The following is a 12,971-nucleotide window of genomic DNA, read 5'->3' as shown; positions in this document are numbered from 1 at the left end:
ATAAAATAAATATTCTAAATTTAAGTTATTTCTGATTTTTTTAAAATGGCAACATTTTTCATGATATAAACTATATAAAAAAGTGTGTCACATCAATTGAAACAGAAGAATTAAAAAAAAAACAAAGAATATAAATGAAAATAAAATTTAGATTTTCTCATTTCACCTTATGTGTAGAAAAAGAAGCTTAATTTAGTTAATATATTGGGATAAGAGTCTAAAAAATACTTCAACTTTTGTCGAATTTGTTGTTGCGGTACTAAACTTTCATGAGGACCTATTACCTCCCTAGACTATTTAATAATGTATTTTTTACCTCATGAACTATTTAGTAGTGTATTTTAAAGGTATATATGTGCCCACGTGGACACATTACTATTTATAATTTTGTATTATTTTTTATGTCCACGTGGGCAAATATATATGTTTAAAATACGGTATTAAATAGTCTAGGGAGGTAATAGGTCCTCATGAAAGTTTAGTATCGCAACAGCAAATCCGACCAAAGTTGGGGTGATGAAATATTAGTGACAAGCGGTAATTTCTTGCAACTATAGCTATGGTAAATAATTAAGTTATATGTTTGCTTAATCGCGTAATTTTTCCTATATTTTTTTTATGGGATAAGGGTCTGAAAAATACCCCAACTTTGGTCGGATTTGCTGTTGCGATATGAAACTTTCATGAGGACCTATTACCTCCCTAGACTATTTAATAATGTATTTTTTACCTCATGAACTATTTAGTAGTGTATTTTAAAGGTATATATGTGCCCACGTGGACACATTACTATTTATATTTTTGCATTATTTTTTATGTCCACGTGGTCAAATATTGAGGTAAAAAATACATTATTAAATAGTCTAGGGAGGTAATAGGTGCTCATGAAAGTTTAGTATCGCAATAGCAAATTCGACCAAAATTAGGATATTTTTCAGACCCTTATCCCTAATATATTAGTCATGACAATTAATATTGAAGGATTAAAAAATAATGTGTAGTATGGAAAGACTCAAGCACGAGTTAAAGATAGATTTAGTTGTAGGATTTGCATGGGATATTACACCCTAATTTTCTGTTCAAATCTTTGTTAGGATTTGCTAATTAAGATATGATCAGCTTCAAAATTCTAGGTCATGCTTTGCACATGCCATGCCTTTCTTTAATTTGTTTCTCAACAAGAGGGAGGGGGTGGGGGGTAAAAAATGTACAATGACAAGAATTTTTTTGAAAACTATACATAATATGATGTAATATCGTCAATGTATTGATGATGTTAAAAATAAATAAATTATATACATTGATAATTATGTATAAATACTCCCTTCGTTCATGACTTTTTACTAATTTAGTTTGGACCTAGCACATCGTTTGAGAAATAACATTTCCTGTAAACTAATTTATGTGGATAGCTCGAATTTCATTAGCTAAATATTTTAATTTTGACTGTGAATTCCAGTAAAAAAATATTTTAATTATTTGAAATTTGAAGATTACATAAAAAGTATTATAAGTCATAATAATTGTAGAATATTTGAAAGATATATAAAAAATTACAATAAAAATAATGTATTTTAAATCTCGAAATCTAAAAAATGTCACATAAATTGAGATCGAGTGAGTAATTGATGATACGAATGTTTTTCCATAATACCCACATTATTGATGTTTTGTCATAGTGGAAAATGATTTGGGGGGTAAGTGATGATTTTTAATTTTTTAGTCGGGGTGGGGGAAAATATATTTTTATTAAAAATCTACAAAGATAGAGTATCTTTTTTACTCTTCATACCTAGTTTGGCAAGTGAGGTCTGAAAAAAAAGATGTATGCAAACTTTATTGGCCCCTATTTTTGCGAGGTAGAGAGACAGTTTTCGATAATACATTACAATATTGAGATATTTATTGACAATATTTATTGTTGCAAAAATATTCAATGACAATTGAGTCAATACCATTACATCTAGAGCAGCTAAAATCTTTAGCGATATCCATACAAAGAACTGGTTATATATATGTATTATATTATTGCCCTTAAATAATTATTGCAAAATCCATTATTTGCTATAGTGATACCCAATACATATATCTTATAATAACAACATATCTAGTGTAGTTCCACAAATGAAATCCTAAAAGAATAAAATATACGTAGACCTTATACCTATTTTTACATGATAAAGAGACTATTTCTGATATACTCAAAAAGTGTATATCTTATACTCAAAAAATTGAACATATATTCTTGTTAACTTTAATGTTTGAGGGCGCATATATATATATATATATATATATAAAAACAACAAGATATGTGCCTCTCTTTGTGTATCTTTATAGCCTGTCTCTCTGAATCCAAAACATTTTTTCATACAATTATTTGAATGATCTTATGATTATTGAGGGATCCAAGGCTTTCATCATAAGAGAGAGATGAGAATGATCAAAAGTTAACAAATTACTAATGTAAAGTTAAAAAAAGCAAAGCAAAGATTCTACATATCATTCATTGTTTTGTTTGGCAGCAGATCCAAGAAGAGAGTTTTAATTGCTTACTTTCATGCACAAAAAAATGTAGTATAAAATAGCAAAAGAAAGAAAGATAAAAGCTTTATTTTGATTGTGACTATATGTAAAAGAAGCAATTTCTCTATCTTTTCCCTTTAATTAAAGAAAAAGTCTGCAAAGGAGCATGCTGTGGAAACTTTGTCTCCATTACATTAATTAATCTTTTTTTTCCCTCAAATATTTCAAAAATATTTTGGATTGGAATAATTGCATATTTGATCCTTCAATTATGGTTGAATATATTAATAGCTCCTTAAGTTTGTCAATATATTTCATTTAGACATATACTCGAATAGTCGAATTACAGTCTATTACAAATAATTGAGCATTTGAACACATGATGCAGTGTTTTTATTAGACGTTTCTAGCTCAAATGTGTTATCAAGAGTCCATATATAAGTTAACTGTTTAAAATATATCGACTTCTTATTATTATCTTTCGACAAGATTTGTGGTGTCTGGGCGAGATTACGCATACCTCGATTAGTTCTATGAGGTACCTATCACCTTACACTAGCACAACTATTTAGTCGCAGAGCCAAATGTACTTAAGGCTTCATCAGACAATTACATTGTGTAACTAGGTAAACATATTTTTCTTATGTATACCTATTTTATATATATATATACATATTGACACTCTTTTGGCTTCTTTGTGAATTTACTTCTTTATATTTTAACACTTCTTAGTGAAATTTTTTGTTCCACCACTACAAATACTAGATAACTCTATCCACGAAGTTTGGACATGCGGTAAGAAATCACCTAGTGTTTGTCTCCGTTGAAAATTGAACATGAGACATCATGATTCTCAACTCTGTTTATTCACTATTGAGTCACACGTTTTGGGTTTTACGTCACCTACTTTAATTATACACATTAACCTCAACAGTTCTGTGACTTTGGTGTGAACAAATAAAAGTTGAGTGTCCTTTATTTCCAAAAAAAAATAATCATATTATCTTCAAATATAGAGTAACATTACAAACTTTAGCATCACATGAATATGATAACAAAATGGTTTAACAATTAATAACTCATTTACTATGGTAAAAAGGAAATATCATAGAAGAATGATTTTGAGTACACATATCAACTAACCAAAGGTTAATTAATGAATTTAATCAGGTATTATAAGGATCAAAATAATTTTTTCCCAATATTTCAAGGACTAAAATTGGAAATTTACCTTTAGGATATATATATTATGTCCCACTATCCCACCCACCTTATCCCACTTCCCATATATTCTTCCCTTTAAAACTAAAAAAAAAAAAGTTTCTAAGTGTGGAAGCTTGCCTTGGTCTTTGGTAAGACTGTACTACTGGTAATATTCTACTATATTATAAAAGAGAGTTTAGGGCCAAGTATAATATATAATATTCAAGATTGGGACTTTCTTGAATATTATATATTATATTTATTAATATAGTAGAACTTGGGCATAAACTCTCTTTTAAAATAATATAGAATATATATATATATATATTTGTATGCTGGTTTCTGGATAATGTTGAGAGTTGAGAATAGAAGTGCAAACATTCTGCATAGATTCTGAACAGTTACGGCAGAAATGAATAGATTTCTTTCATTCGTCTCAATATAGATAATATGAGTACTTGTGGTTTTAACTATTTAAGACGGTGTCAAACTTATGTAGATATTAAGATGCAGCAAGACCACAGTAGTTAAATCAGAAGTATTTAGTTTGATAAGATAATCAATATGAATGCTTCTCGATTTAAGTACTCTGGTCGAGCCACATCTTAATATATTTATTTACATAATTTTTATACCATCTTGGTCAAGTACTGATGAAAGACTTCTTTTTTTTCAATCATCTAAAGAAAAAAAATCAATATTAATACTTAAAGATTGACATCTTATATGCCATCTTTCCTATTTATATAAAAATAGATGTTGTGGAAACACACCAGTTCCATAGTTTTCAGGTTCATCACCCTCCGTAGGAGACAACTTGAAAAGAAGAAAGCAAATAGGTGAAGAAAGAGTGAGAAATCAAGCTGAGGCCCTATGCAACTATTATTGAAAAATGTTAGAGTGAGTTAAAGTCCCTCATCATTTGGGGAATGGACTGATGGTGTGTTTATATGGGCTTGGGCAACCCTCCCCTCATGAGCTAGCTTTTGAGGTTGAGTTAGACCCAAGTGTCATATCTTTACATGGTAATAGCAGGGGACAATTAGTGCCTATACCCTTTACTTTTTCTTCTCAATAGTAATAATTTCTTGATCATCTTGAGAAATTTATAATTGGTGGCTTGCCTTTAGAGCTACATATTTTTTTTGTTAGTTCAATCATTGGTTAAAGAGAAACAAACATAATTATTAAAATACAGATCAGATTGTTAACAGAATTATAATTATGACTCATGAGGATTATATAGTATTATTTTGTCAATCATGATTTTATAATGTGTATTAACAATTCAATGGTGGATTTTGTGCAGCTAATTAATTAGGTGTATCTTTCTTTTGACAATTTTATTACCTATAGTACAATGTGGCTTGGTGGTGGGTGGGTGGGGAGTACTTCAAAATTTTAAAAAATGATACATTTATTTAATCCATTGTTATAAGCATGAGATTTTTAGTGTTTATCAGATTATGATGGCATGAATGTGAGATCTATTCACTCTTAATTTGAGGTTTTGTTGAATACTCCTGAAAATGGAAAAACTCATATTAGACATATAGCGCTTTCAAATTTAGTGAATCTTACACACAATACGAATTAATTGAGTTATAGTAAATTTTGGACTCTATATGCATAAAAGAGAGAAAAAAGCATGAGACTTCCATTCAACTCGAGTTGCGTTAGTTAGCGTCAGGAGTGAGTGGAATGGGTTAGATTACTCTACCCTTAACCTGGGCTTTCGCTGAGTCCTAAAAATGAAAACAACTTGCGTTATAGAGAACACTTTCGAATTTAGTGACGTCTACGTATCACAAAGAATATTAATTAATTAAGTGTGTTCTTAAATTTTGGATACTATGAATGAAGGAGGGGGGTAACGGAATGAATAAAATATCTCTATTTTTAATTTGAAATTTCATATTTTTCACCCTGAAAATAGAAGAGTTCTCATTAATTAAGGAGCATGTTTGACTTTAGTGAATCTTATGTGATGCGAACATGAACTAATCGAGTTAGTTAAGCTCTGAATACTCAATGCATAAAAGGAAAAAAAAAAAAACATAAGACTTTCATTGATCAATTTATTATCAGAACAAAATTTAGTCGAAAAAAAAGAAGAAGAAAACACTACTGTTTCAAGATTGTAAAAGATTGTAAGTTTGAAATTTGTATTATTTTTTTTCTAGTCAACAATAGTTAGCAACTTTTTTTTTAATATTATTTTTTATGGTTAGCAACTTATATTAGCATAGAATATGGAGGGACATCAAGTTGCTGAGGCTCCTGAATCAAGAAACAAAAGGTCTCTCTATGTCGGACCATATTTTGAATTTCACCTTTCAATTTCAAACTCTTTTTTTCTCCTTTTTAATGAATAAATTCAATTAATATAATATTGGCATCTTGAACTATTTTAAAGTTTATATTGTTTTCTCTAATTTCTTTAAAAATAAATACATAATTATGAATATTTATCGAGGGACTATCGGAAAACGGGTCTCTACACCTCGACTCTAAAGGTAAAGATAAGGTCTTTACTAAAACAAAAATACTTGCTTTTAGAGGTAATAAATGTTAATTTTTTTATTGGCATTAGTTAATCATCATTGGATTCAATGTCGTTGTAGGCTTTAGGGACACTTACAAAGAGTGTTAATTGCTTCTAAAAAAACATATTTAGCAGCAATATTTAAGTTATTATCGTTAATTAATTATCCCTAAAAATTGCTTTTGATATAATATTTACATACATCATTTTCATCCCCATTTATGAGACTATACTGAATATATTAATGTACTTAATAATGAAAATTTTAGAGTAATTGAAGTCATGACTGTGAATACGAAAAAATTATTAGTTAAAGGATTTCATAATGTACACAAAATTAAAAAGGACATATAAATTTACAGTAATCGTTTTAGCTATTTTCTAACTATAAGTACTCTCTCGCAACAAAATATGAGCTAGCAGGCATGTTGGTTTTAACTTCTGAGCAAGAACGATAAATAGGTGATGCATTATCTACGTACATTTTTCTCGTAGTAATAAAGTTATAATTAATTTTAAAGGTTAGGAGGGTATACATAATTTCAATTTTTATAGAATATTATTATTGGGTAATTATTCATTATGGAAAGGAAACTTTTTACAAAATTTTCTCTTTAATTATTTTTGTCCCTCACTTTTATTATCACTTGAAGCTACGTACTCCGTTAGAATAATTGTCTCTTTTATATAATTATTAATTTGAATTAGTACTCAAGTTGTAGTTGATTTTGATTAATATAAAATTAAGTAATATTTTTGACTTTTTGAAAATTCTTCAACTAAATTATTGTTTTTCTTTTCAGACTTTTGGTTCATGGCCGGTGATTATTCTCTTTATATATCAATTAGAAACATGTTTTTCGTAATAATAGTGCAATTTTCATTCTAGTGTATATATGATATTATTTTCTTATTAGTCCGTTCTAAAATGACGGCGCAACTTTTTTTTTAAAATCAATTTAATTATAAATTTTTCAATTTTATTCTTAATAAGAAATTTTTACAATTACACAATTATTGTAAATATTTAATCCTTTATATTATTTAAAATATTGTGCTAAATTAAATTACAATCACATAAAATCAAACAAAGGAGGGGTATTCATGCATTTGCAACCCAAAAGATAAAGTGGGCAAACAAGAGTAATTTACTCTAATCTTTGTGCATTATTAGAACAAAGATTTTTTTTTTCATTGCGACTCACTAAAAAATTAATATTTATAAAATATGATTTTTCACTCATTTTTTATAGGACCAATTCATTTGAAAAAATGTATGATCAGAAAGAGATTTTCACTTAAATATAAAAAAAAATCTATTTTTTATTTATAAAACTATTACTACTATTTTTTTTTATTCAATAAAAATAGTGATTAATAATGGTAATAAATAAAATTTTCAAATATAGAAGCTTAAATTTAATTGTGAATAAGTAAATGGACCTATGCAATATCCTACAAGATATGCTATTAACAAATTCTTTTTTGAAAATATTATTTTTCTTTATCATGAATAGATAATGATGTGTGACTTTTTTGGTCATCTATATCTATGGTTCATTCCATATATATAATGGGAACAAAGCTCGAGGTTATATTATTTATAAAGTAATGTCAAATTGACATGGACTTCCACTAACTACAATATTATAATATTATTCTAAAAAGCTTATTAATCTTTTTATTGGACCTAAAAGTTTGGATCCACCAATAAAATTATGACAACTCATTGTATTCTCATTAGATGGATCAAATATGAACGGATCAAAAGTTTGTAAAGATTTTTCAGAGCTGACTGATCAAGTCCTTATAATCTTTGATTAGACATAATATTGCTTGAAAAAATTAAAACATTTATGTGAAAAAAAGAAAACAATTTGTTGTCTCTTTGTTATAAGAAATATAATAAACAAGGACCAGTTTCTATTCTAATTTGTCTCATGATGTAATGATCATCTCTTTTGTCCTTAGTGAAGACAAATTTACTAGTAAAAAAACAAAAAAAATAATTAATAACATGTTTATGTTCATATTGGATCAAGTTATCAAAAAGAATTTTTTCAATTAACTTACCTTCATCAATGGTTATGATAGGCTACTCTATTGTTAACTAGAGATTTGAGGTATGTGTCTGGATATGATGTTGTCTTAATCCTAAATAGAATGGTGAATTTTGATTTAATCAAACTTTAAAGTGGGATATCTGATACAACGTGAGTTTATTTTAAACTGGCAGACCTTTTATAATCATCTAGTATTCGAAATTCATTCATGACCTGACTAATTAATATTGGCATTATGTACGATAGGATCCATAAAGAGGGAAACACTTTGTCCATTTCCATAGCTTGAACCTGAGGGTTTGAAGAGCCCTGTTGTCTAGCTACCTGAACTTTCACCTTATTGGTGAGGGTTCGATTCGGCCCCATGGTAATCTCATCCCATTTCACATTCCCCTAATAAAAAAAAATCGAGACTTCTGATTAAAGTTTAAAAAATCTCATCCATCTTTAAGTTAAGCTAGGTATAGCAGAATAAAGTTGGAAAAAAAAGAAGGAAAAAGAATAAATTCAAAAAGCTATAACTAAACTGCAAAGAAAAGAAGCAGCATTTTATAGTCAGTGTACTTTTATCACTTCTTGACCAGTTCAACTGGTAAGGGATAATGCTAAGAAAAAAGTAAAATAAAGATGAGAAAAATGAAAAAGAAAAATCTCACTTGAAACTTGATTTTTTTTTATAAGAAAAAAGGAAAAAGAAAAAGGGGATTTTATTCCAACACTAAAAAACAAAAGGAGTTTCTAGTAAGTGAATAAAAAAAGAACAGAGAATTTTATGTTTTTAAGAAAAAAAAGATCTTCTTCATGAAGAAACAAATTAATTCCCACATAATTAAGATTAGTGGTTATAATCTGAAAGTAAGTTTGTTGATGTCAAAGTTAATTACTTTTATGTTCAACTTTTGGATTTTTCCATTGATATATCAAAATTTTTATGTACATATACTAGTTAACTAATTATATGATAATGTAGGGAATAAAATTTGATGGTAAGGCAATTCAACTTGATAACTCGATAAGTTGAATGAGAGTAGTTTGGTGCAACCGCTGAACTATGTGAACTGATTACACATGTGGGATAATATCTACTAACGTGGCTACGCAATGCAAGGGAAGATAATAGTTCTCCATAATCGATATATATACAAGTTACAACAATAACTAAATTCAGTGTACGTAAATCCACTAGTAGGATCTGGGAGGATAGTATACGTACGCATAACTTATCTTTACCTTTGTGTAAGGGTAAAGAGATTAAATATTTCTGATAGTCCCTTGACTCAAAAATAAAGTTATTGATCCAGGATGACAAGAAAATATGTTAGTTAAATAGCAAAATACAAAGCAAATACATCGATCAACGAATAATTGATAAATATATAACTTTTAAAAATAGTCAAAAGTATTAATATATGCCCTCTTTTCCTTTGTATATTTTGAAGTTCTTTCCTCCATAAAAAAAGTCACTTTAATTTGGCATTGCCGGGCTCTTACGTTATGAATCACATACATAGATCTATTTTAAATTCCTATGCTTTAATTTTCATCATTCAATAATGATCTACCTAGAGATAAAGATAGATAAAGATATATAATAGAAAAAAAGGGGGAAAAACTATCTTTTGAATTATATTACAAGGCTTTGCCCCCTTGCCATAGCACCTGCCCTTGAAACACTCACCCAAAACTTAGAAGGTCTTCTAACTACGAGATCTAGCACGTACCTTTACGATAACTTACTAAACCCTTTAACTCTCGACATTAACTCACACGTTTAGGCTCTAGTTTCACTTACTCATTTTTAGGGTCGTTACAGTCTTCCCCTAAGTGACAAATATTGTTTCTTCGTGGGAGTTAATTTGTTCTCTCTTTTTCAGTAACACGCCACCACCACCACTGTTCACCTCCTGCAGATCCCAACACCATGCATCATCACTGACTGAGCTTTAACTCTATATGACTGAGCCTACAGTTAGAGCAAAAATGTCATCATATATCTTTTCCAACGTATTTGAAGCTAAGAATGGTAAGCCATCAGGTCAAAGTATGTATTTGAAGATTGTCTCTTCTTGACAGATTTCTTCCTCATTTTCCAATAACAAATTCAAGTAGGCTTGACCTTTTTGCACTGCGTTGGGTCTACGAAGCGAAGGAAATGAGTTTGGCCCCCGCTTTTCTTCGACATTGTTTTATTCCTTGCCCGTTCCGCATGTGCTTTGCACGCTATTGGCACTTTGCTCTCCTCTTATTAGTCTCAGGTATATGATCTTGGATATGGGTAATGGAAGACTTGGTCTGTTTCAAACCCAACAAAATAGTTGGTCCGTCACCACGGTTGTTGAAAAAACCAACAAGAAAGATCAGAACTAAAATAGGAACATATCAATCAAGAAGTCGATTTAAGAAAGCGCGGAACTGACCTGACGAGTAGCATTGATTTTAGTTTTCCCCAGATCCGACTCAAATCAATGCTAAATATAGGAAAGGAAAAATAGCTTGTGGTTAATACGGAAAAAAGTAAAAATGCAAAAGCAGCTAACGTTATATATAGCTTAAAAAGAATCTAAGAAACCAATAACAAGATACATCTAGATTTCAGAATATGATTAGAATCAGGATAAATAAGTTAGGATTTCTAACTTATGGCTTTTGACTTATTTTTGTTATTTTGGCTTTAAAATAAGTGCTTATAAGCACTTTTTAACTTTATCCAATTATTTTAAAATTGCCTAAAAGCTATTTTGGTTTAAAAGCATCTAAAATAAGTCAATCCAAACGGACACTAAGTAGGTGGGCAGACTTTGCAAAAACCATGTAACTTGTATATTAAGCCAAATAAAAAGGGAAGAAAGAAAGAGATGGAGCACACAGGGGTGTGTGTTCTAGGGATCAATGAAATGGGTGAGAACTATAAAATCCAGTTTGTTCCATATGTATATGTCTGTGTGCGTATATTTATATATCTGCTATATATGAGTGTATATATAATAAGCCTCAGGTGTAAGTATTTAGTTTACATAGTTAGCACTGCTATGGTGCTGTTCTTCACTCTCTGTAGAGTGACGTTTGAGCTTATGTTGGCTTAAATAGGCCTCTCTTAGAGGTCTACTGCTTTTGTTTTGCATCTAATATCTTTCTATTACGTCCCACAATGTTGTAGCTTTATTTTTCATCTTCGTTCACCCTGTAATCTGTTTCCAACTTTCTGGTTTAATTTTCACATACGAATGCTGTGGATTTTATGCAGATTGAATTACTTTTTAGAGGGAAATCTTGCAACGAAATCAGGGAATCTGCTTTTGGTTTGTCAAAGCGACTTGCTCAGACAGCCCAAGAAACATTTCGTGACTTTGAAGAAGCCGTTGAGAAAGATGCAACGAAAACTGCTGTCTCAGATGGAACTGTCCATCCCTTGACGAGCTATGTCATTAATTAGGTGAAGTTCCTATTTGAGTAAGTTTTCTCAACTAAATGATGTCTTTTACATTTATATACATTGGAAACTTCAACCTAGTTGATATTACTAGACCATGTTCCTTCACTAGCTTGTGGAACAACTTGTAGTGCACTTTGCCTCAATGAATGTGTCGTAATATAAGTTTCTCGGTAAATGGGAGAATAGTGTGAAACTAGTTTAAACTACCATGTCTTGCATTCTGCTTCTCTTGATTGTTTGTCTCTGAAGGTGGATGGACAGGATGCTCAATTTAAAATTTCAGGGATGTTCATGGTATCACAAGTAAATGTGTCAGAAAGACAAGTTACAGATGTACTGATCTAGAAGTGAGGTATATGAATAGCGTACCTAGGTCCTGAGTCATTTAGTTTTAGGCTTTAAGCATCTAGATTTCATCGTGCTTATTTTTAAAAAAAAGGAAGTGGCCGTAGGCTGAAGCTTCTTTGTTGAGTTAATTTTCCCTCATGAGTTGCTTGGTTCCTTTTGTTCAGCTACCAATCAACATTGAAACAACTATTCCAAGAATTTGAAAATGGAGACTCAAATTCTCAACTTGCTGCTGTCACAATGCGCATAATGCAGGCTCTTCAAACCAATTTGGATGGGAAATCTAAGCAGTATAAGGATCCATCTCTGACTAACTTGTTCCTTATGAACAATATTCACTACATGGTCAGATCTGTTCGCAGGTTTGATGCATAGACTGCATATAAACCACAATAGTATATGTTTGCTTGGAAATTTGGTGCTTATAATCTGTTCCTTGTAGGTCTGAAGCCAAGGATTTATTGGGCGATGATTGGGTTCAAAGACACCGGAGAGTTGTACAGCAACATGCTAATCAATATAAAAGAATTGCTTGGGCAAAGGTATTGATTTTCTTGCCTCTTCCTCTCCATTACTTCTTATCTCAAAGAGAAGAAACAAGGAAGAAAATATACACTGCAAAATTTATAATGCTATATAAAGATGAAGTTAAGTTGGTGATAAAACCATGAGTGATCAGTAGTAATCTTGACATGATGATGTGTCGGTATTATCTTCGTGATTTTTCTTGTATTTGCTGCTCCATTTGTGATGTCCAAACCGATTATTTCACCCCATGACTTTGAGTTACTTTATGTTTTATGTAATTTTATCTGTGGTTAGATGTAATGACCCTCTTGGTCATTTTTGTGTCTTG

At 30.1% G+C, this 12,971-nt stretch overlaps 1 pseudogene; it reads left to right on the top strand.

Moving 5' to 3' along the window:
* Positions 1-11,545: 11,545 nt before the first annotated feature.
* Positions 11,546-12,971, top strand: part of LOC102581530 (exocyst complex component EXO70A1-like) — a 2,801-nt pseudogene continuing 1,375 nt past the window's right edge.

Source organism: Solanum tuberosum, unplaced genomic scaffold (assembly GCF_000226075.1).
Source record: "Solanum tuberosum cultivar DM 1-3 516 R44 unplaced genomic scaffold, SolTub_3.0 scf00956, whole genome shotgun sequence".
Lineage (NCBI taxonomy): Eukaryota > Viridiplantae > Streptophyta > Magnoliopsida > Solanales > Solanaceae > Solanum > Solanum tuberosum.
The sequence above is the reverse complement of the archived record's forward strand: the minus strand, read 5'-3'. Positions and strand labels throughout refer to the sequence as shown.